Source organism: Macaca mulatta, chromosome 18 (genome assembly GCF_049350105.2).
Source record: "Macaca mulatta isolate MMU2019108-1 chromosome 18, T2T-MMU8v2.0, whole genome shotgun sequence".
NCBI lineage: Eukaryota > Metazoa > Chordata > Mammalia > Primates > Cercopithecidae > Macaca > Macaca mulatta.
The window spans coordinates 17853067-17879820 of record NC_133423.1 but is presented as its reverse complement, the minus strand read 5'-3'; positions in this window follow the sequence as shown (position 1 = coordinate 17879820).

Genomic DNA, 26754 nt, shown 5'->3' with positions numbered 1-26754 from the left:
TTATTTAAAATATTTTTGATATTATAAATCTATTGTCATATCTCCTAATTGATCATTGTTTAAATATATAAAAGCTATTGTTTTCTGGATGCTAAGTTTCTGTTATTTGTAATGAATTCCTTTATTGCTTGTAGTAGTTTTCCCATTAATTTTTTGTTTCCCAGATATATAGTCATGTCATCAACAAACAGAGATACTTTTACCTTTTAGTTTCCAGTTATTATTCCTCTGATTACTTTCTCTTGTTTCATTTATTGATGGATAGCTCCAATACAGTGTTGAATATGGACATATGGGCTACCTTGTCTTTCTTCTATTATTCTTAGTGAGACTATGTATAGTGTTTCTCCATTAAGTAATATGTGGTCTTTGGGTTGAATTATATAGAATATATACCTTTTAAAAGTAAACTTTTTATTGAAAATTAGCACACATAGGGAACAGTGCACAAATTATTCGTTTGCCAGTAAGAATTTTCATGAAGTTCACACACTTGTGTAGCCTGCATCGTGGTGAAGAAGGTTACTATATGTCCACAAGCCTCCTTCATGTGTCCTCTAGTCACCACCCCTACAAGGGACCACTATCCTCCTCACCGCCTACACTACAGACTATTCTTGCCTGTTTTGGACTATATAAATTGGATCATCGTCTTTTTTTATTTGCCTTTCTTTTATTTAACATTTTTTTGTGAGATCCACCCATATGTAATGTGTTAAATAGTTTGTGTTTTTCATTGCTGTATAGTATTTCATTCTGTGGGTATGCAACCATTTATTTATCCATTCTACTGTTAATGGAAATTTGGGTAATTTCTGCTTTGGGGTTTTTATGAATACCATTGCTATTCACATTCATACTGAATTTCTGTTGGATTGTTACCCAGGAGTGGAATTTCTGCTCCATAAGGTATGCATATTCTCAGCTATAGGAGACATAGACAAACACTTTTCTGGACTATCGGTACCAAGTTATGCTCTCAACAGTACATTAGAGTTTTAGTTGCTCCAAAATCTCATCAACCGGTGGTATTGTGTGTTGTGTTTTGTTGCCATGTCTTTTTGTAGTTTAATTTTGAGGTTGACCATCTTTGGATGCATTTATTGGTCACTGGGGTATATTCTCATGTGCAGTCCCTGTTCAAGTCTTTTGACCACTTTTCTGTTGAGTTGTCTTTTTTTTTTTTTTTTTTTTTGAGATAGAGTCTCACTCTGTCGCCCAGGCTGGAGTGCAGTGGCATGATCTTGGCTCACTGCAACCTCCGCCTCCTGGGTCCAAGCGATTCTCCTGCCTCAGCCTCCCGAGTAGCTGGGACTACAGGCATGCACCACCACGCCTAGCTAATTTTTCTATTTTTAGTAGAGATGGTGTTTCACCATGTTGGCCAGGATGGTCTCAATGTCTTGAGAGTTGTCTTTTTCTTATTGATTTGCAGGGCATTTTATACATTGTTGAGTGTGTGTAGTACACATATCTTCTCTGGCTCTGAAGCTTGCCCTTTCATCTTAATGTGATCTTCTGATAAACAAAATTTTTTATTTCAGTTAAGTCTAGTTTACTAATCTGTTTTCTTAAGGTTAGTGCTTTTGAGATATTGCCCTATGTTTTCTTCTAGATGGCTTAGTATTTGATCTTTTCCATTTAAATCTACAACACAGAATTGATTTCTGTGTGTGGTGTGCATTAGGTGTTAAGACATATTTTGTCTGCACAAGGTTAACCAATTGATCCAACATCATTTGTTTAAATGACCAGATTTTCCTCATTCTACTGCATTGTCACTACTGTCATCAATTAGATGACCTTGTGTGTAAGCCTGTGTCTAGACTTTCTATGTTGTTCCATTGGTTTATTCTTATGCCTATATTACACTGTCTTAATTGCTATAGTTTTACAAGTCCTTTTTTAAAAAATTGTGGTAGAACGCATACAGCAAAATTAACCATTGTTACCATTTTTACCTATAGAGTTCAATGGCAGTAAGTGCATTTGCATCATTGGGCAACCATCACCACCCTCCATCTCTAGAACTCTTTTCATCATTCCAAACTGAAACTCTGTATCCATTAAACAAACACTGTCCAGTATCTCTCCCCTAAGCCTCTGGCAATCACCATCCTACTTTCTGTCTTGATAAACTTCACTAGTCTAGGTACCTCATATAAGGAGAATCATATGACATTTGTCATTTTGTGACTGGCATATTTCAATTACCATAATGTCTTCAAGATTCATCCGTGTGGTAGCAGGTGTCAGAATTTCTTCGCTTCGAAGGCTGGATGATATTTCACTGCATGTGTACACCACATTTTGTCTACAGACACTTGGGTTGCTTCCACCTCTTGCTATTGCAAATAATGCTGGTGTGAACATGGGTGTACAAGTATCTGTTTAAGTCCTTGCTTTCAGTGTTGTGGGGTATATACCCAGACATGGAGTTATGTAATAAACTTTGATATCTGATAGCGTAACTCCTTTAGCGTTGTTCTTTAAGTAATTTTTTTTAAAAAAATCCCCATGAATTTTTAGAATCAACTTGCCAATTTAAAAAAATTCTGGCATTTTGATGGGGATTACTTTAAATCTATAAATATATTTTGGAATCATTGACATTTTTATACTTTTGAGGCTTTCATTCCATGAATGTTGCAAATTCCTGTTTACTTAGATCTTTAATTTCTTTCAATGATGTTTTGTAGTTTTCAGGGTAGGGGGCTTAAACATCTTTTGTAAGATTTATTCCCAGGTATTTGTATTTGATGTTTTCTTGATGCAGTTGTAAAGGTGTCATTTTAAAAACTCATTTTCTAGTTATGCTTGCTGGTGCAGAGAAACTCAATAGATCATATATTTTGAATTCTTAGCAACTTGGTTCATGGGGCGGTTGTACCTGATCTTCCAGGGCACAAGTTTAAATCTCAGAATGACTGTAATCTCTGTTAATTTATCTGCTTATTGAAGTTTGTGAAGTATGTTAAGTGGCCCAAATAAAGACAGGATTCGCCTGGTCTGTGCTTCACCAGAAATCACTGGTGTTGGTGTTAGTGTTGGTCACACACTGTGAACAAATGCTGGGTTCACGTCTAGGATCCAGTTCTAGTGGGTTATTCTAATCCACAGGTGTTTATGCAGAGAGCACAGGCAGGAGGTGGGACCCAGGAGCCAAGGCACATGGAAGAAAGGGGCTGTTCTTGGCTGGGACAGGAGGCTGGGGCTGAGAATGATGTGAAGGCTGGCGCAGGTCTAATTTAGGAGGTGCTAGGTAGCAGAATGCGCCTGGGAAAGGTGTGGACGTTTCATGTTGGGTCAGCTGGAGCCATAGAGCAAGAGCTTCCAGGGTGGTGGCCAGTATGAAGGGACACGTCTATGATGGCCACAGATGGGGAATGAGAGGGAACTGCTTCCTAACTCCTGTGTTCTCTATGTCTAGGACGGTGCCTCAGACTGTACACATATTTCCTTTTCCTTTTTCTTTTCTTTTCTTTTTCTTTTTTTTTCTTTTCTTTTCTTTTTTTTTTTTTTTGAGATGAGTCTTGCTCTGTTGCCCAGGCTGGAGTACAGTGGCGTGATCTCGGCTCACTGCAACCTCCACCTCCCAGATTCCAACGATTCTCCTGCCTCAGCCTCCTGAGTAGCTGGGATTGCAGGCACACACCACCACACCCGGCTACTTTTTGTATTTTTAGTAGAGACGGGATTTCACCATGTTGGCCAGGCTGGTCTCAAACTCCTAACCTCAAGTGATGCCCCTGACTTGGTCTCCCAAAGTGCTGGGATTACAGGTGTGAGCCACCGCGCCCGGCCCTGCACACATATTTTCTAGAAAAAGGACAGAAATTTATTTCACGTTAAGCATGGGGAACTTTTAGGTTGTGTAATTTTAAGAAAGTCTTTTTCACAAGCAATAATAAAAACAGTAAGAATATGAGTAAAACGAAGAAAATTGTCTTTGAGAAGCAATGCGAAGGTTCTCACAGTTTGTCATGAAGCCACTAGGGGGCAGGGGAAGACAGCTATTTGAAGCCACTGAAACCCATAGCAAACCCCATCCTTTTTTTCCCCACCAAAGAAAAGCTTGAGTTAAGAGAGAGAGAGAAAAAAAAGTATAGCCCCAACCACAAACGGCTTCACCATTATCAAGAATTTCTAGTTTTGTGAGGTAGCATGTATTTTTTATTTAGAGTACTGAGCATCAAATGCAACTCTAGCTTTAACTTGAAATTAAGGCTGGGCATAGTGGCTCACGCCTGTAATCCCAACACTTTGGGAGGCCGAGGAGGGCAGATCACTTGCGGTCAGGAGTTCAAGACCAGCCTGGCCAACATGGTGAAACCCCATTTCCACTAAAAATACAAAAAATAGCTGGGCGTGGTGGGCGCCTGTAATCCCAGTTACTTGGGAGGCTGAGGCACAAGAATCACTTGAACCCAGGAGGTGGAGGTTGCAGTGAACTGAGATTGCACCACTGCAGACTAGCCTGGGCAACAGAGTGAGGATCCATCTCAAAAATAAAGATAAAAAAGAAAAAGAAAAGAAAAGAAATTCAATGGGTTAGACAAAATTCAGTCAAACTTACTGTTTAGCACCATGCTTCCCACTTGACCATAGAAATATACAAATACGTATACATTGTGGTCACTCTCCTCAAAGAGTGTTTGGTCAAGTTTAGAAAACGAGGACCAGATAGTGGACATTTAAAATGGACACAGGTGCTTTCTTGGTCACTGCCATTTGATTTTGAAGGATCCTAAACCCAAAGTATGCCCAAAGGAATCATCAGGTGTAGCCTTGTTCTGGTCTCAGAAAAGTTTGAAATTGTTGCTACATGATGGATCTTTTCCATTGGAACTATTCCCGGCTCACAGAGCACAAAGACAGACAATAATGTTATAGTGAACCAGCTGCCAGGTGCAGTGGAGAAGCACAGTTACCTCTGCTGGTCCTTCACAGCATGTGAGGGTTTTTTAGTTAATTATCTTATGCAGAGAATTAAGCATTTAATGCGGCTCTCCTATGGGTTGAATTACAGCACCTTTTGACTCTAAGAGTCTATGATATCCCAACAATCTTATGAGGTAAGGATGAAAGATAACATCCCATTCAAAGAAGGTGAGGCTCTGAGGGCTGACTTCTCCAACTTCATTCATGCAACAAATATTTATGAGCTCTGTGATAGACCTGAGGAATATTAAGGAGCTCTCAGAATAATAGAGGAAAGGGACACATGAGCTTCAGAACAGAGTGTGATGTGAGGTGCCATGGAGATGTGTGCAAGGTGCCATGCAAGCAGTGAGGAAAGGTTCCAAGACTCAGCTGATGGAAAGGGACCTGAGGCAGCACAGAAGTGTGACTTCTTAGTTCACACTTGACTATCTTCAAGGCACCTGGCAAGAGCAAAATTGAAACCACTGTGAGGGGATGTATCTGTGATCCAAGCTGCACAGAATTCCCAGAGAAGAAAAAACAGAATAAAACAAGACCATCTCTAAAAGAATTTTATAATAAAAAATTATGAAATACTAAAGGATGCATTCTGTCGTGAGTGAAAGTAAGCATTCATTCCAAACATGGTAGCTTTCAGATAACAAAATGCTCAATTGAAAGATTATAATATGTTTAAAATAAAAACCATAGAAGAGAGGCTAACCAAAGACGACAACTATGACCAGATGGATTTGAAGAAAAACAAAATAGAACCTCTATAAATGAAAAATAGGACCTCTAGAAATGAAAAATAGGACCATTTAAACACTCAGTGGATGACGTTAAGCAGCTGCTTAGACACAGCTAAAGAAAGAGTTTGTAAATTGGAAGATGGAGCCAAGGGGAAATAGGGAATATTAAGAGAAACTTAAGAGACATGAGGGTAGAATAACAAGAGCTGTCATATCCCTAATAAGAATTTTAAAAGAGAATAGAAAAAAATAAGATGATGGCAATTCTCAAAGAGACAGTGGCTGAAATTTTTAAAAGAATTGATAGGAAATATGATTCCTCAGGTTCAAGCAACAAAGAACCCTGAAATAAAAATAAAGGCACAGCTAGACACATGAAAATAAAACTATAGAATACCAGATAGGAAAAAGGGGGATTAAATTTATCTGGATCAAGAAATGAGAGAGAGAGAGAGAGAGAGAGAGAGAGAGCGCAAGAGAGCGAGAGCAAGCTTATCTACAAAAGAATGACATTGCTAGATTAACAACAGCCTCCTCAGTATCCACAAGAGAAGTCAGAAGACAAGGCACAAGCTAACAGAAAATAACTACTAGTATAGACTTCAAAACCTAGTTAAACTATTTTTCAAGTTTAAGGGCAAAATACAGTCCATCCTCTGTATTTGCAGGTTCCACATCCATAGATTCAATCAACCGTGGATTGAAAATATTAAGGAAAAAAAAGCCACAATGATACAACAGAAAAAGTACTGATTAAAAACAATACGTATAAAAACAATTTACATAGCATTTATATTGTATTAGGTATTATAAGTAATGAAGAGATTATTTAAAGTATAAGGAAGATATGCATAGGTTATATGCAAATACAATGCCATTTTATATAATGCATTTTAACATCTGTAGATTTTGGTATCTGCAGGGAGTTTTGGAATATCCTGCGGATACCAAGGGAGAACTGTAAAGAAATCTCTCTTTTTTTTTTTTTTTTTTTGAGATGGAGTTTCACTCTGTCACCCAGGCTGGAGTGCAGTGGTGCGATCTTGGCTCACTGCAGCCTCCACCTCCCACGTTCAAGCGATTCTCCTGCCTCAGCCTCCTGAGTAGCTGGAATTAGTCACAGGCCACCGTGCTTGGCTAATTTTTGTATTTTCAGTGGAGATGGGGTTTCACCATGTTGGCCAGACAGGTCTTGAACTCCTGACCTCAGATCTGCTCTCCTCAGCTTCACGAAGTGTTAGGATTACAGGCGTGAGCCACCGTGCTTGGCCTGTAAATAAATGTGTAATCAAATAAAAATTGTGAGTTTACTCCTAGCAGGTCCTCCCTGAAAGAAACACTAAAAAATGTACTTTAGAGAACAAAAATAAGTGGAGTATAAAAGGAATGAGTAGAATGCAGGAAGGCCTCTGTTTTCCTAGTCATTTTTCTCCCTTCACCTCCTATCTGACAGTTAAAAGGGACTGGTGAGGAGAATGTACACCAGATGGAGATGGCAGGAGAACACAGTGGGTCCTTCTGTCATCCAACTGTCCCGACACTCCCTGATCTTTGTCTACGGTGCTAATTGTGTTCTGAACTCTTCTGTCTAGGGTCCACCTCAGCCCACCCTCCCAGGGCTGAAGGTGTGCATGGCATCCACAGGGTCCGTAAACTGCCTCAGAAGAACTCTAAACTGCATAGACTGCTCAGGCTCAAGAGATAGCCATAATTTCTGCTTTTGCAAGGGAATCTCCCAGATGTCTTCTGCTATCTCCCCAGCAATATCCCATTCATAGAGCATGCTTGACTTTGGGTTCCCTTTGAATCAGACGCTAAGACAAGATTCCAGATCACGCAGTTTGTTTGAAAGATAATAACCCAGGAGATGCTGGCAGGGGAGTGGGGAAGTGAGACAGGAAGAGAAGGCAGCCAGTAAAGCCTGTGTTATCTATTCAGCTACCACTGTGGGTGACCGAAGCTTAATTCCACTTGGGAAACTCTGGAAGCCAATGTAGAACACATACATTGGAGGTTTTACCTGAGGAGCAAGGGAGCTGGGATATATATATACCAACTGTCAATCATTGTTGGGTGGCTGTTCCCAGGGGCATCAACTCCCTAGCACTTCAGGCAGTGGCACAGGTAGCAAAGGGAGCTCCAGGGCAAGAGAAAGTCCTCAGGCCATGAAATGGGTGCTGGCAGCTAGCATGGGAGCCTGTCAGCGCTGAAGAAGAAGGACAAGGGGAGGCATATGGGGATCTGGCAGCATCTACTATACCCCCTTAACTCAACACATTTTGGGCAAATGCACTTTTTTACAGGTGAAGAGAGAAAGACCCCAATAAACTCAGGGCAATAATTGGTTGTCTTCCTCATAGATAATAAGTACTTTAGCTTCCTATTTCTTACTGATATTTTCCAAATGAACCCTTGTCCCCAGCTCCCAGTTCTCTGGCAAACACTGGGAGGGGGTGCAGGCAGCCTGGAGCTTTTCACAATCACTAAAGTGACAGAATCTAAAAACACCCAAGTGTGTGATTTGGCCACTGGCTTTGCTAACGGCCTAGCAGGCAGTCCAGCAGGTGGACTTGTGCTCCGAAAACCACACAGGTGCAGCTGACTCTGAAAACAGCAGGTGATGAATTCCAAAGAAGCAGGAAATCCAGGGTACTTCAACTTATCACTGACTTAAAATACAAAAACGAGGACACACGTTTATGTTACTGATATTTGCCCAGACTTGAGTACTATAAAAAGAACTAGAGAGAAATAGAATTAGAAACATACCTTTTGGCACTCTTAAAATAAATTGGAATAAAAAGCCTTTGAGAGTGACAGGAAGAGAACACTGGGGCAGATGGCATTGCACTCTGTAATTTAGCCTTGGCCATAACCACAGTTGGGGTGCCCTGTCCTAGCTCACAGAATAACTTTAATGACCCTGTTCTTTCCCTTCTTTTGTTCATTTCTATGGCCTACAATCTTATTTTAAATGCATGGTATTTTATAAAGTCTGTAATAGCTTGGGCATTTATTATTCAAAAGGAGGGCTGAGTTAGTTACCTCACCTGTAAAATAAAGATGCTAACCCTTGCACCTCATTTCACCTTCCTCTTGCTCAAGAGGCAGGATCTCAGTTGAGAGCCCTGCATGTCTTGGCAGCTGTAAATGAAACTAGTTAAAAACATTTATGAAATTTCCCATTTTTACTAGAAGATAATTATATCATCAATGCTTCTGTCCCTAAACCGAGATAAGCCACATTACTTGATGAGAGTCTTGTTATATTTCATTATCAATCTTTCTGCTTTCCATCATCCATTCCACCCATTAATCTATCCTTTCATCCACCTATTCATTATTCCATCACATCCAGCAGCCAGTCAGTCAACCAACCGTCCTTTCTTCCATCCCAACCCTCCTTCCATTTATCCATCCAACCAACCCAAGCATTCCCCTGTCTTCTTTCTGTCCTTTGTCTTCCCTTTTTCTTTTCTCCCTCCCTCCCTCCCTTCTTTTCCACCTTTTTTTCATTAGTGCATCACAATCTATCTATCTGTCTGTCTATCCATCCACCCTTCCCTTTATCACAACCATCCAAAATTAATTAATATCGCTGGTCTAAGTACTAAGCTAAATAAGCATTGAAATACAGAGGTAAAATGGTCTTACCGTCAAAGAGTTTATCCTTTAATAACATTTTTAAAAATCTAGGAATGGGATATATTTTTTCACCTGTTTATTTCAATGGAAATAATTTTCTCTAGAAATATTTGTGAATCTCCACATTTAGCAGTAAGGACATTTGTGGGGAAAGTAAAAAGTGAATTCTTGAGACTTGTACCACGATTCAAGGTGGGGGCCATCAAGCAGTGGCTTCCACGAGCTGCTTCCCTGTTTCACCTTTTCCTTTTGTGGGTTTTTAAAAGTCACCCAATTTTGTGGGTGAAAGTAATATTTCAGTGTGTGCTTTTTGTGAATGTGGCCCAGATTTTCTTTTGGGTTCTTTCTTTTTCTTTTCTTTTCTTCCTTTTTCTGGGAGCTCTTTACATATTAGGAAGATTAGGCCTTGTTTTTCATGTGAATTACAAAAATTTTTTTTTCCATTTGACATTTAAGAATTTAGCATATAGTAGTCTTTTCATTTTCATGCAAAAGGTTTAAAAATGTAGTAGGACATGTTAGTCTCTTTCTGTATGCTCCTGGATTTCGAAAAGGGTTGTCTGGAGAGAGTATACCCTGTGCCTCTGCAAACCCGTTGGCTCTGGGAGCCCAGAACTGTGCTGTGTGCGGTCCTGACCATGCACCTGCTCCAGGTCACGGAGGGCACTGCAGCTCCGTGTTGGGTTGGCTGCCTTCTCCTTTTCTTTTTGTTGAGCTTTGTTTCATTGGAACAGAAGCACTGTAAATATCTCACAAATCTATTTCAGAGGGAACGGAATTAGGAGTGGGCTTATGTCGGGAAAACAATACTACCAGGCCTTAGAATTCTGCACCCTCTCTGCCCCCTCCTGCCTAACACCCGGGAAGGTTCGCTTCAGGCTGCAGTGTGCAGACCAGCCACAGTGGGCAGCACGGCCCAGTGGCAGGTGGTATGTCCCAAGCACGAGGGGGTCTTGAGCACACTGCACATGCTTTTGACTGCACTGACTGCAGCTCAGTAACTTACAAACGACGTCCTATGGAAGCAGATCCAGTCGACCTCCCTCAGAAAGGAAGAATGCATGTGGACAACGTGTCTCACTCTTATACTCAAGCGATCCCCACTCCTCGGCCTCCCAAAGTGCTGGGATTACAGGCACGAGCCACCGCGCCCGGCCTCAGAATTTCATTCCTTTTGAAAGCTCAGCAATATTCCACGAAATGTGTATACCACATTTTGTTTATCCTTGCAGCTGCTGATGGGCATCTGGGTTATTTCCACCTTTGGGCCCTTGTAAATAGCTGCTGTGACTGCTGCTGTGAATGCTGGTATCCACGTATCTACTTGAGTCCCTCCCTCCAGCCACTGGAGTGCACACCTTGTAGTGGAATTGTTGGGTCTTGTGGTAATCCTTGTTTCACTTCCTGAGAAACTGCCAAACTTCTTTTATTTTTAAACTGGAGATTTGTTTTTCCTCACTCAGGATCCTGGGCACACATCAGCTTCCTCATTATTTCCCTGGGCCAATGAGCAGGATTTTTCCAGCCTTTTCTCCCCGGTGCATCACCTTTCCAGGGTCTGGTACCTCACACAAACTCAAAGCCACACCCCATGAAGGAGAGGACGTGTGGCATTTGCTCATGGATCTGTCTTCTCCTTATGTTGACTTTGCAACAGTCTTTGACCCAGCAGCCCGCCTCTTCCTTCTAGAACCACTTTCCACTTTTGTGTCCTTCATCGTTTCTCCATCTCTGACAATGTAAGTTCTGTGAGGACAGGGACATTTTCTTTCTTGTTTTCTATTGCAGCCTCCCAGCACAAAATGGTACCTGGCACACAGCAGGTGCCTAGAAATACTTGGTGAATGAGAGAAAGTGCTAAATCCTTTCTATACATTGTCTCATTTAATGCTCATAACAACTCTGTGAATGGATCATTATCCTATTTTATACTCAAAAACAGGACTAGAGAGTTCAAGTAACTTCCCTCAGGTAACATAGCTAGTGAAATTCCTATGCTCTATGTGTTATCCAAGCTATAATAGAGCAAGCCTGCACCATCATCCCTGAAGAAAGCTGTTACTCCTCCAACTGCCCACTGGCTGTTCTGGAAAACCCCAGGAATGCTGCCCCTGCGATGGGTGGGATCCTCCCTGCGTCCTGGGTCTGTACTCAAAGGTTCCCATCCTGTCCCAAAGCTGTCCTCCTCTGTGACCAGAGGAAGGGACCTGGTTCTTCCTTGACTACTCTATCCTCAGCAAGGACCTTCTCCTTTTTAACTTTTTTTTCTTTTCTTTTTTTTTTTTTTTTTTTGAGATGGAGTCTCACTCTGTCACCCAGCCTGGAGTGCAGTGGCACGCTCTCAGCTCACTGCAACCTCCACCTCCAAAGTTTAACCAATTATTATGCCTCAGCCTCCCAGGTAGCTGGGATTACAGCCCCCCACCACCATACCCGGCTATATTTTGTATTTTTAGTGGAGACCGGGTTTCACCATGTTGGCCAGCTAGTCTCGAACTCCTGATCTCAGGTGATTCACCTGCCTTGGCCTCCCAAAGTGCTAGGATTACAAGCATGAGCCACCATGCCCAGCCAAGGACCCTCTCCTTTATGTCCCACAGCAGTGCAGAGGTCAGGCAGTGACATTTAATAGAACATTATTCATAGTTTGAGTCTAATGAAAGCACAAAACTGAAAAAAAAAGAAAAAAAGAAAAAAATGACAAACATCCTTGGGCTCAGATCCATCACAGGGCTCCTGGTTGGGCCACCCTGGCCTCGCAACCAGCCTGGCCCCTAGTGCTCTTACAAGCCAAGCAGCTCACCCACCTCCCCAACACACCCCAAGCATCCCCCTCGTGTTAGTCCACTCGGCCTGTCATAACAAATTACTACAGACTGGCCGCTTAAGCAATGGAAATGTATTTCGCGGAGGCTGGTTCTGGAGGCTGGTTCTGGAGGCTGGATGTCTGAGATCAAAGTGCTGGCAGGAATGGGTTCTTCTCAGGCCCCTCTCCACAGCATGTAGATGCCGCCTTCTGCCTGTCTCTGTGTGGTCGCCTCTGTATGTGTATCTGTGTCCTGTCTCGTCTGCTTATAAGGACATAGTCACATTAGATCAGGGCCCACTCTGACAACCTCATTTTAACTTAACTGACTCTTTAAAATCTCCACTTCCAAATGCAGTTACATCACGAGGTACTGCCAGCTAGAACTTCGGTATATGAATCTGGGGGGCAGGGGGACTAGCCAGCCCATAGCGACTCAGCGGAGAAGTACATTTCCCCTTTCCCGGGAGTGTAGGGGACTCTGCCCCCCTGTCGTGGCAATCTTGTTGGCCTCTTCCAAAGATGACCGCCAGTGGCTCTATTCGTTTGTTTCTCCTTAGCCAGTGGGGGAAATTCTCGAGTCACATGGCTCTGTTGTGAAACAATGGGTGTGTGGTGGGGGATGATGGGCTAAAAAGCCCACCAAACTGTAAAGCTGCACAATTCTGTATTTCTAAACTATTTCCAGAGAATATCAATTAGGAGATGGTGTGGGAAGCGGGGAAGGGTCCAGAGACAGGTCGCTGAAAATAGAAGCCCATCCTTAGTCCGGAATTCGACTTGTCCTCGAGGCTAAGCCTCGCATGTCAGCCCTGTGGATGGAGCTGTTGCCCATTCTGCGCGAACGGAGTACCTGGCTTCGTGGGTATCAATCCAGGACCACAAAGCATAGCTTTCTTTCTCTCCTGGAACCATAAATTGAGGTCTGTTCTGTACTCGTCTGTGCGCCAGGTCTTGGCAGCCTTCTCCGGACCTTGGGGCTCTTTGAGTACTTACAGTCTTTGTTCAAATAAGCAGTCTCCTGATGGCTGGCCCAGATGTGGAGCCCACATCTGGAAGCTATCCCTTGTCTTGGCTCAGGCGTTCAGGCTCAGGCGATGCGTGTTTCAGGTACAACCGCACCCTGCCTGTTGGTCTAAACATAAGGGCCTGTGCAGGGCAGAGGTCTTGGAGGCTGGCGGCTGGCTTGGAGACAATGTGTTAGGTTAAATCCTAATGCGCAGTCATTTGGAAATATACAGGGACCCCCTGCCAATGGCATCATGCTGTGTTCCTGTCCTACCATCCCTCCCTGTTTTTTCTTGGCAGGGCTCAAAGTGCCAGGCCTGCCACAAGCACCCAGCAAGCGACTTCCCTTATCTCTCTGCCGCTTGCTGGTGGGGCATCTTGGCTTGGCCTAGGGCGGGGAGTGGTTATGCGAACCTCGGACTGAGTCTTCCAGTTGGGAGTTTATAGCTGAGATGTATGGTGCAGGCATGAGGGAGAAATAGCCCTGCATCACAAAGTGCTGAGTTCAGGGGGGTTCCTATACCTAAGAAAAACCGTGCCACAAAGCCCCAAATGCAGCACAGCCTACTTCAGACCCACAGCATTTTTCCGAGAAAGGAAATACCCTGTTCACCATCACCAGGAAGAGCAAGGACCGAGAGGGGTTTACGTGCAGGAAGGAGGGCGGCTTTGCCTGCACCTTTCGTCTGAATAAATGCTTGTTTCAGGAGCTTGTGTCAAGCAGTTAGTGCCTGGTGATAGATTTTGAGTATGACAGGTCCAAGGAACCAGGATCCTCACTGATCCTGTCTGACCTGACCTAGGAGAGATTTTTTTTTTCCCTTGAATCAACTTAAAAGTTTCTCAAGTAGAAAATTTTAAAAATACAAATAAAGGGAAGAAAATAATTCCTCAAATCTCTACATCATAGATGGCCACTGTTCACACTTTGGCTTATATACTACTGCAATGGACTGAATGTTTATGCTCCCCCCAAATCCATATGTTGACATCCTAACCCCCAGGTGATGGTATATGGGAGGCGATCAGGTCGTGAGGCGGAGCCTGCACAATTGGCATTCATGCCCTTACAAAAGAGACCCCCCAAGAGAGCTGTCCTGGCCCTTCTACCACGTGAGACAGAGTGAGAAGAGCTGTCTGCGGACCAGGAAAAGGGCCCTCACCAGACACCAAATCTGCTGGCACCTTGATCTGGGACTTCTCAGCTTCTTAAACAATGAGAAATACATTTCTGTTGTTTATAAGTCACCTAGTGTATGGGATTTTCTTATAGCAGCCAGAACGGACTAAGACAACTGCCAACCTTTCTCTTATATGTATGAATAAACACTTCAAAATAATGACACAGAATTACTCTGAAATATTATTTCCTAACCTGCTTTTCACTTCACAGATGGTAATAATTTTCTTTTCTTTTTTTTTTTTTGAGACGGAGTCTAGCTCTGTCGCCCAGGCTGGAGTTCAGTGGCATGATCTTGGCTCACTGCAACTTCCGCCTCCCGGGTTTAAGTGATTCTCTTGCCTCAGCCTCCCGAATTGCTGGGATTACAGACATCCACCACCACACCCAGGTAATTATTGTATTTTTAATAGAGACTGGGTTTCACTATGTTGGCCAGGCTGGTCTAGAACTTCTGACCTCAGGTGACCCACCTGTCTCGGCTTCCCAAAGTGCTGGGATTACAGGAGTGAACCACCACGCCCAGCCACGATAATAATTTTTCATGTGTAAAGTGGTCTTGTCAGAATCACTGCTGCCTCTTTTTTTGGGGACTGAAAATCTGTGGAGACAATTTTAGTTGTCATAATTATGAGGGGTGGGAGTGGTGGCAATGTGCAAATGCTATTTAGAAGGCAAGGGAATGAAAAATTAGATGTCCTCCAAAGCTCGAGTCCAGCCCCAGTTTTGAACATCCTAATGGACATTCATACAGGTAAAAAAAAATTATAATGATTTGAACCCCAAACCTAACTTCATTTTGCATATATGCACGAAGTTTTTTTGGTGTGGTTTTAGTATACACTGAATTTTCCAGCAATGCAACTAATAGTGTGTTTAGACCTTTTCCTGTGAAATGTTGACCACCTGGAGAATCTCATCAGCAATGGCAATATCAGTGACAGCAGCTCAATCAACATCTCAGCATGCACCACTTGTATCTACCTGTGTGGTGGTCACTTTATCTGTGATGGCTATACATACAGGTGAATATACTTATTTAGCCTTCTGTTTCCAAACATCATATAAATAAAGTGTCTACATTTAATGGAACATTGTCTTATTCCCACTAAATCTCAACTTATTTAAAAGTAGATTCAAGCATCTGACTTCTTCATTGTATCTTCAAATGTAGTTGTGCCTAAAAATTGCAAATTGACACTGATCTCTTGGCAATGCACGCTTCTTCTAAGCTCTGCCTTCTGCCTCTGGGGCTGGAAACCTCCAAGTTCCAGCTCCTATGTTCGCTCCCATCTTGCCTCACTTGAAGGTCTGCCAGTAGGAGACTGGCTTCTGGTTCCTCATGGATCTTATGGTATGAAGGATGGCAGCCACAGCCTGGCTACCAGCGACTCTAAGTAACACCATTTCTGTTTTTGCTTCTCCAGTTCTCAGGGGGCAGTGATTCCCTGTAGTTACTAATCCTGGAAAATCCTACCTTCATCAATTTCCTCTTCCAGCCTTTCCAAAGCCTTTGTAACCAATTTTCTATATTAACTTTCCTCTGAAATACCTAGAGTAGTTGTTTTTGTGATTGGACATATGTGGATAAAAAATACCTAGGTTTTATTCTATTTGAATTGTGTGTATTATAGTCAGGCCATTATGTACATTCTTTTAAAAATTATGCACCTGAGTAAATATATTATCTGTGAATTTAATTTCGTAACAAAAGAGGGGTATTACAAAATATTTATTACTATTAAAAAGAGGTGTTGAGCTTGACAGAGTTGAAAACCACTATGTCATCCTTTTTAGTGACTTCCTTTATCTTCTTCCTTGTTAGTGACTTCCTTTATCTTCTTCCACCTTCCCTGCTCACATGTCATGCCCCCATTTATACTGTATTAGTTACTTGTTGCCTTCCTCCACCAAAAAATAAGCTTTATGAGGGCAGCCATTTAATCTGTTGTGTTCACCCTAGACTACTAGTATCTGAATATGTTAGCTACTCAATAGATACCAAATCAGTACTTGCGTATGTTAATTACTCAATAAATATTTTTAAAATAGATGGACGAATCTTTCAGATCTTGGCTTTGATATTATTTCCTCCTGTAAGTCTTTCCTGACATGCCTTGGTCAGATGAAGTGTCCATCCTTGTGAATAAAATGATAACAGAATTGTGGATGAGAACCAAATAACAAACAAACAGTTAACACATAGTATCCAATCAGATCGTAGAGAGGTTATTAGAGTCCAAACAAATGATGAAGGAAATTGATTACAATATGGTAATATTGTAACAATAATCAAACCCCTTTCACCTCTTTATTACCTGAGTTGGGTAGGGGCACATCTACCCAACTCAGGTAATAAAGAGGTGAAAGGGGTTTGATTAAAAAGTGGATAAAATAGAAACATGATGCACTGGTTGAAGACTAAATCCCAGTTGAAAAGCGTGGCTTTGGGTTTCTGGTTGATGGAATTGGTTCAGTATATTCACCCATGCTTGGGTAGGGTCAATCTAAGAGTGCCCATGCCCACATCCCACTCAATCTCTGACCAATAAGCAATTTCACTGTAGTCCTGAAACTTCATCCCAGTCTTATCAGTGCTGTCCCAAGTAATAAGAATCTGTCTTCTCTACTTAAGTAGCTTTACAGTTCTAAGATTATATTAATATAAGTAGAGAAAAGGTGAAGGAGAACAAACCTGTGGTGTTAATATTTTGCATTAAGTGTATTAATAAGTTTTATAATCAGGATAATCTACATAATAAATAAGGGGTAGAAACAATATACATTTGAAGCTCTGATATATCAATTTTGGGATTTCAATCTGAAATACATCATTGGTATTAGAACTGCAATTTTAATTCATAAAGTATAAGAGAATTTGATTAAATTTTAAAGCAGTATTTGAATGTTTAAGAAAAACTGACCTGAAATAAGTATGGTGTGTGTACCTGTAATCCCATCTACTCAGGAGGCTGAGGCAGCAGGATCACTTGAGCCCAGGAGTTTGAGGTCAGCCTGGGAAACATAGCAAGACCCTGTCTATAGAAAAATTAAAAAAAGAAAAAGAAAATAAAAACTGGCTCACTATGTTTATAAGTTTGATTTGCAAGAGTTTCTTAAGAGTTTAGATGATTTCATTTTGTAAATCTGTCCAGTCAGGCATTAAAAATGTTTAAAAGAACATAATTATGTTTGTAAGTTGTATTTAATTTTTTAGAAGACTTTAACTATTAAGCTTAAGTTAATTTAAGATTAATCAAAGAATAAGTGAATATCATATTTCTCATTTTTGTACAAAAATTACTAGATTTATAACTAGGATATAATTTGTAAATTAAACATAAGAGTGTAAGAATATTTACATTTAAAATTTTATTACTTTAATAAATTAGTTATTAATTTTAATACTTATAATAAATAGACCTATCTGTTTACAAACTCTCTGCAATATAAAAATAACTCAGAAGATACTCCCCAAAGAACATTAGAATTTTTTGTTTAATTTTCCATCTCCCCAGTTTGTCTCTAAATTCTTTAATTTTCCTAGAAAAAGTAATTCTCTTTGTGTCAAACATCTTTTTAGGTTCTTTGTGTAATTGATCCTCTCCATTAATACACAATAATCCAGTTTTTACCACTGATATGGTTTGGCTGTGTCCTCACCCAAATCTCATCTTGAATTGTAGTTCCTACAATCCCCACATGTCATGGGAAGGACCCAGTGGGAGATAATTGAATAATGGGGTGGTTACCCTCACACTGTTCTTGTGATAGTGAGTTCTCATGAGATCTGATGTTTTTATAAGAGGCTTTTCCCCCTTTGCTTGGCCCTTCTCCTTCTTGCCACCATGTGAAGAAGGACATGTTTGTTTCCCCTTCCACCATGATTGTAAAGTTTCCTGTGTCCTCCTGAGTCCTGCAGAACTGTGAGTCAATTAAACCTCTTCCCTTTATCAATTACCCAGTCTCAGGCAGTTCTTTACAGCATGTGAAAGTGGACTAATACACCTACTTATTGTACCATTGGTCTTCTATGATCCTGAATTAACAATAACATTGCCTTAAGCCTGCAACAATTAGATGTATATAGGCAGTCTTCACAGCTTCCCTTAAATTCTGTTTTCCTTCAAGAATACCTGGTAACTTCTTCTAGCAATATGGCAGTCAGGTACACAATGACTGTCCTGACTGGAACAACTAAAATGGTTTTTAAAAAATTTTAAACCAAATTTTCTAAATGATTATAAGTGAGGAATAGACCAAGTCTAAAAATAAAATAAAAGCAAGACCTCTGGGAGGTTAATAAGTTTCAAAGCTAGCTTTTCCTCTAAGGGTTCTACCAGGTCTTGAGATTTCACTTTGCAAGTACATTGGTTGTAGGGGGATGGAGATAAAGCCCAGATTCTGCCCAAAGAGGGAATATAATAGGAGACCCCCATATATAGCTTGGATTTATACTACATATGAGTGAGACATAAACCCCACTGCACAGAAATTTTATAGCAAAAAAGTTGCTTCTCTCAGCCTTGCTGACAGGTGGAGAAGGAAAAAAATATATCCCTTGAGAATTTGCAACCATATGCCAGCCCTCATGCAATATTTTATCTTAACTAACCACTTGTGTGATCTGGATAATATCAAGCAGACTTTAAATTAAAATCCTTTTTTTGTAGCATCTCCAGATGATTCATAGAAATAAGCGATCTTTCTAAAAAAAAATAATTCATTTCTGCGAGAATTCCCACAGATAAAGTTGCAAAAAATATAAGCAGCTTAAAAAATTATGAAATTTATGAGGAATCAAGATACTATGAATGAGAAGAGGGAGAAAAAACAGATAGTAGAAATAAATCTTTTAAAAGTTAACATACTTATTTTCAGATAAAGAATACTCATTATCTACATCTAATGTGTTCTTTTAAAATTAGAGATTTATAATCCCATGTAGATTTCAGAAAAAAAATTAAATAGAAGCTTGGAAATTTGAACAGGAACATGTGGCTTTAAAAACAAATTAAATCTAGTAAATCTTCAATAAATGAAAATTATAGCAATTATATATATATTACATTATAGCAATTATATATATATACTTTTTTTTTTGAGATTGAGTCTTGCTCTGTCACCCAGGCTGGAGTGCAGCGACATGATCTCGACTCACTGCAAACTTCACCTCCTGGGTTCACGTGATTCTTTTGCCTCAGCCTCCCGAGTAACTGGGATTACAGGTACCCGTCACCACGTCTGGCTACTTTTTGTATTTTTAGTAGAGACGGGGATTCACCATGTTGGCCAGGCTTGTCTTGAACTCCTGACATCAAGTGATCTGCCTGCCTAGGCCTTCCAAAGTGCTGGGATTACAGGTGTGGGGCACGGCGCCTGGCTGCAATTATATTTTTTAGAAAGATCAGCAGACTAACTAATTAGGTACAGCTAACACGCGTGTTTCTTAACTGGAAGATGGCTGTGCAACAATTTAGAATACAGTCTAGGGAAATAAAGATCAATGGATGAATGGATAAAGAAAATGTGGTAGCCGGGCATAATCCAAGCACTTTGGGAGGCCAAGGCGGGTGGATCACCTGAGGTCAAGAGTTCAAGACCAGCCTGGCCAACATGGTGAAACCCCATCTCTACCAAAAATACAAAAATTAGCCAGGCACGGTGGCACGCGCCTGTAATCCCAGGTACTTGGGAGGCTGAGGCAGGAGAACCACTTGAACCTGGGAGGTGGAGGTTGCAGTGAGCCAAGATCGCGCCATTGTTCTCCAGCCTGGGCAACAAGAGCAAAACTCTGTCTCAAAAAGAAAACAAGAAAGAAAGAAAAAAAGAAAATGTGGTATTAATATAAATACACAATGGAACACTATTTGGCCATAAAACAATAATGAAATCCTGTCATTGCAGCAACATGGATGGAACTGGAGGTCATTACGTTAAGTGAAATAAGCCAGGCACAGAAAGACAAATATTGCATATTCTCACTCATATGTGGGACCTAAAAAAGTTGATCTCATGGAGGTAGAGAGTAGAATGATAGTTATGAAAGGCTAGGAAAGATGTGCGTGGGGGAGGAAGGAGGGAGGAAGAGAGGTTGGTTAATGGGTTCAAATACACAGTGAAATAGAAGGAATAAGTTCTAATATTTGATAGGAGAGTAAGGTGGCTATAGGTAACAATCATATATTATATTTCAAAATAACTAGAAGAGAGAAAGGTGTTCCCAACACATAGAAATGATAAATACTCAAGGTGAGAAATACCCCCAAAACCCTGACTTGATAATTACACATTCTATGCATGTAACAAAATACCACTTGTACTCTATAAATATGTATAAATATGTATCAATTTTATTTTTTTTAATTTTTAAAATTTAAATTTAATTTCTTTTTTTGAGACAGTCTTGCTCTGTCACCCAGCCTGGAGTGCAGTGGTGCCATCTCGGCTCACTGCAATCTCTGCCTCCCGGATTCAAGAGATTCTCCTGCCTCAGCCTCCTGAGTAGCTGGAACTACAGGCGCCTGCCACCATGCCCAGCTAATATTTGTATTTTTAGTAGAGATGGGGTTTCACCGTGTTGGCCAGGCTGGCTTCAAACTCCTGACCTCAGGTGATCCACCCGCCTTGGCCTCCCATAGTGCTGGGATTACAGGTGTGAGCCACTGTACCCAGCCTAATTTTTTTTTTTTAATCAGGCAACATACAGAAGATTGAGTATGTATTCTCTTCACAGTAATAATACACTGTAAATGCATAACAGAAATATAACTAGAAAAATCCCAAGTGTTGGAAAATTAAGCACGATGTTTCTATAACCTGTGGTTTAAAGAAGAAATTACAAGGGAAATTACAAAAAATGATATAGAAAATATAAAGCAAAGGTTAAGAAAGATGGTGTACAACATGAGAATGTTTAATATGTGTCTAATCTGAGTCCTTAAGTAGAAAACAAGAAGAATGAAGAATAGATAGCATTCAAAAAATTTGCTGAAAAATTTCCAGAAGTTTTTGAAATATACAAATCCTATATCCATCATAATAGAATTAAAGAGTAGCAAAGGAAAGGAGAAAATCTTGAAAGCAGCTAGAGAGACAAAAGAAAGTTCACCCATAGCAAAGTGATCATTTGACTTACTACTGATTTCTTAGTCACAATAATAGACGCCAGAGGACAGCAGAATAGTCAATATGTGAAATAATTAAAATATCTTATAAGAAGAAGACCAAAATAAAGACATTTTAATATAAATAGAAACATAGAGAGTTTATCATAAAACAACAACAAATCTCTGACTAAAGGAAATTCTAAAGGATTTATTTCAAGCCAAAGGAAAGTGACTTCACTTGATCGATAATAATATCTACTTTTTGTTGTTGTTGTTGTTGTTGTTGTTGTTTTGAGATGGAGTCTCTGTCACCCAGGCTCACTGCAAGCTCCGCCTCCTGTGTTCATGCCATTCTCCTGCCTCAGCCTCCCTAGCAGCTGGGACTACAGGTGCCCACTACGCCTGGCTAATTTTTTTGTATTTTTAGTAGAAACAGGGTTTCACCGTGTTAGCCAGGATGGTCTCGATCTCCTGACCTTGTGATCCACCTGCCTCGGCCTCTCAAAGTGCTGGGATTACAGGCGTGAACCACCACGCCTGGCCTAATAATATCTAATTTGTAGGGAAAGGTAAGGATTAAATAATGGGCAAGAATAAAATATAAGTGGGGAGGAGCATGACTGTAGTTAAAGCTTTCTAAAGTCCTCAACAGGAGCATAAAGTTATTAATTAACTTTAAATTTTGTTGGCATGCTTGTTCGTACTAGAGTAACCACTATACTAAAGGACATATTGCATCATAATTTCCAAGTAAGTGGAGGTGGCAGGAATGAAATAACCAAAAGAAAAAAAAAGAAACATTTTAAAGAAGGAAAGAATGAAAAAACTACAAAATAGTAGAACAAATAGTACATAATAAGATGTGGATAAAAATCCAGTAATCACTATAAATCTAAAAGAACCTCCTGGTAAAAAGGAAAAATCGTGTGGCTGGATTTTTTTTTAAGTCCAGGTGTATGCTGTTTAAGAGACATATGTCTTAAGCATAAGAGTACAGGAATATTAAAAGTCAAGAATGAAAAAAATCATATGCCAAGGTAATGCTAACCAAAAGAGAAATTAAGTAGTGCCATCAATATTAACATCAGACTAAGTAAACTTTAAGGCAAAAAGCGTTACTAGCACTAAAGGTTGTGACATAATGAATGATAAAAGGTACAATTTTCCAGAAATATGTAACAGTTCTCAATTTGAATGGAACTAATAGCAGACTCTCAAACACACATAAATCAAAAATTGACAGCTCTACAAAAGAAGCTACCAAATTCACCATCTCTGTGGGAAACCTTAACAAACCAATTTTGGTAAATATTCCATAGACTGTACTCTTTAATCACAATTCAATAACTTAAAAACCTTGTGCATTTGGAAACTTACATAAAACACTTTAAATCTGTTAATGTATTAAAAACAAAATCACGATGGAAATTAGAAAATATTGGAGCTAAACTGTAACTGAAAGTTACACATCAAAATTTGTCAGGTGCCGCTAACATGATACTCAGAGAACAATTTATAGTTCTAGATGTTTGTATTAGGAAAGAAGAAAATCTAAAATGTAATAAGCCTAAGAGGCAACTGAAGAATTCCCAACCACCCCCCCCCCCAAAAAAAACCAGCAGAATAAGCCTAAAAAGGGAAGAAATATAATAAAGGTTAAAGTAGACATTAATGAAATAGGAAATATATATAGTGAGGTTCAACGAAGCCAAAAGTTTTTTTCCAGGGGCCAAAACTCCAAAATAAACATCTAGCAATATTAGTTAAGAAGAAAAGAAAACAAACACAAATAAATACTAATAGGAATTTAAATAAGGATTATAACTACAGATGCCGTGGAGGTTGAACAGATAGTGGAGATTATGGAACAACAGTAATTGGTTGTGTTGTCAGTGACCTTGAGTAAGTCTATTTTCTCCTTTATAAAATGTTTGAATTAGCTCTGATCTCAAATGTGTCTGAAGGCAGTGCTTCTCACAATTCAATGGGGATTTCATTAAAATGCAGATTCTGACTCAGTGAATCTGGAGTGGGACCTGAGAATCTGCATTTCTAACAAGGGCCACCCCGCCCCCATCCCTGGTGATGTAGATATTGCTGGTCCATATTTGAGTCGCAAGGCCTTTAGGCGCCATTATCCTTTACATCGGTATCACTGTCTTTTTAGACAGGTTCCACCCTGTATTTTGTGTTGCATTTTTGCAACATTCACTCCCAACTTCCCAAATTTCTTCCCATGCCACCCAGATCTAGTAAAGCTAAGATTCATCAGAGTCAAAACCTTAAATAACCTTTAAGAAGCAGAACAAAAAATAATATAAAACAACCCCAGGACCCTCTAATTTTACTACAAGCTGTAATTAGAAGGACATCATTGCTAAAAAAGGACACCTACCATTAAGTCCCCTTCTTTCTTTTGTTTTGTTCTGTTTAGATGAGCTGATTTACTCTCTATTATGGGAAATGGGTGAATTGAAAACTGTCATATAGACACAATAGGTACCAATACTTGACTTACAATGATATACAATTGCATAATGCATTCATTGATGAAAACACTGTGACAATTTTCTTTTTAACTATATAAGTGGAATTTCTATTTGTCTCCACGCAGTGTTTCTGAGGCTTATCTTAATTATCCTGACATCATTAGCAGTTGAATAAAAAGTCAGTTTGATGTGCAGTGTGGGAGAAAAAGTCTCCACAATAAAGCCTTCTAAAGCATGAACTTTAACTTCAGACTCCCTTTGTGTAAGTCAAGGAGAAATTGATTAAGTCATTTTGCTTGAGTGCACAAAATGAGAATTTTCTCTTACTCACAATCCCTAACAATAATAAGGGTTGTCATCTTTAATATTGAAGCCCAAGGCTAGAGGAGAAAAGGTATTTATGTACACATATGTACAAGCTGGCAAATATTAGCCATCTGTTCCCACATATCTGGAACCAAGCAGAAAAATAAAATAGGTTGCTCTGGCTATCCCAGAAAATGGGTAAGGAGAATTTTTAAATGAAACATGACATAGTCACTGGCATGGCAGTCACCTGAGTGTCTCTTTTCTTGCTGCTGCTGCTGCTGCTGCTGCTGCTGCTGATGCTGTTTGCCATGTCCCCCTCCAGCCTGGGCTGGGGATGGATGAGCAAGAGGAGATATTTGATGGAGGTTAGGACTGTCATTGGAACATTAAAGGCAAGAGGCCTGTGGAAGTACCCAGTTATTTATGCCATCTTCAGATGGGTTCTAATTAGCTGTGCCTCAACACGAAATTCAACCCAAAACCAAGTAAGCCATTTACCAAGTCCAAAGTGCCAGCGTTCTTGCTGGTGTGCACCATGAATCAAATGCACTGTGAAATCTGAGTGCGAGACCCGGGGCTGGGACCACAGAGCACTCAGCTATTGAGAGCACAGTTTTCTGGTACTCTCCTTTCTGGTCATGGAATCCCAGCAGAGACACAGTTATGAAGGGCTGGACAGTATCACCAATAATATCTATATCCCAGGGTAGGTGGGAAACCGCCATCAAAACAGAGAAATAGACAAGTCATTTCTTCAACCTGTGTTTTCAAAAACCTAGCACCTCTCTATAAGCTTTTCCAAGGAAATCTAATCTCATATTGAATATTGGGGACTTTTTCGATATCTGGTTAAGAAACAGCCATGCGAGCACATTCCCTCATCAGACTCTCCTGGCTCTCTGTGAGGTAGGATTGCTCCCACCCTTTCACAGGTGAGCCGTGAGATCGAGACAGGTTCAATAAGAGGGCCGAGGCCCCAGGAATTGGGTCAGCCTGTTCATTCAAACCCAGGTCTCTCAAACTCCACAGCTCCACACGGCTGCCCAACACGGCCATGCAGAGATGGCTCTGCTCTTATAAGTGCCAGGGGTCTTGGAGCACAAGTGAAAAAAATCGTACTTTCAACAAATTGCTCTACTCAATCATGCCTAGGGAGTAAACCTGTTCTTCCCCAGAGGTGTGGATTTTGTGTGAAACAATCTAGTCACTGAAAGCGGTTGGACATAATCATCTGTGACTCTTTCCAGGGTTCATGAGAGGACAGAAGCTGTCTGTCTTGCTCACAGTTACATCACATGGCCAGAACAATTCCTAACACTTAGTTTGCACTCAACAGATATCTGTGACTATTGGCTCAAGAGCTGACTGAGTATCAACACAGCAGAGGGAAAAGACCCACATCAAGGCACATTGCTGTGAACAATGGAGATAAATAAATGTCCCCAAAAGCTTTCCAAGGAGGGAAAAAAGCGGAGCATGGCATCAGACTTCTTGACACAGACTCTAGAAGATGAGGGAGCAATGTCTTCAGCTTCTAAATGTCTTCTAAATCTGGACAAAACAGGGGAATCTAGAATTTGGTTCTGTGCTAAGCTCACTCACATGTGAGGGCAAAATAGATTTTCAGGCACGCTAGACTCAGATCTCTCTCTTCCTTTCCTTCTGTCATCAGAAGTGGATGATCAAGGAGCAAACCTGGTAAGATGAAGCCCTGGGAGCAGGCAAGACTGGTGGTGAACCAGGAACACGGGGAGGAGGATGGAGGAGCAGCGGGCCAACCTGGAGCAGGAGGATGAGGGTTTAGAGAGAGGGGGTTCTGGAATAAATGGGGGGCTCCCTAGATATCTGAGGCTGTTCACCGCCAGGGTGAGAAAAGAGCAGGTAGATGGTACAGCTGACAGGGTATTTGAAACAAAGTAAGTCATAGATAGTCATAAGAATATGATTTAATTTAAAATAGTGATCCATCATTACAGATGATAGATGCCATCTGAAATGGCTAGATCAAGAACTTTAGCATTGAAGCGTATTACATAGTACTGTGCTGTGCAGGTAATTTCCAGAGCTGCAGGTGAAAGGGTTCAAAGTGGTTGCCTCGAGGTATGAGAACTGGAGTGTGGGAGGGGGCAAGGAAAGGGAAAGAATCACTGTGATTTATTTCCAGCCTTTGGGCACTATTTGATTTTTAACTCCATGCATGTATAACTTTGATGAAAAATTGCAAACTAAAGGAAAACAACCCCAGTGTGGTACATGCTACAGAAACGGGAGTGGAAAGACAGAAGTTCTGACTCCTATGTGGTGAATGGGAGGGTTGGTCACAATTGTGTGACCCCATACTTCAACCCACTTGTGGTTTCATTCATTCATTCACTCTTCTACAGTGCACCAGACACTGTTGGAAGTGCTGGGACTACATCAGTGCATAAAGAGACCTGGATAGTATATCTATTTCTCTTGCCATTTCCCCCTTCTGGGAACAACTTGTGCTTATGTGTCCTTCCTCTTGAATCTCCACATAGCACTTTGAACA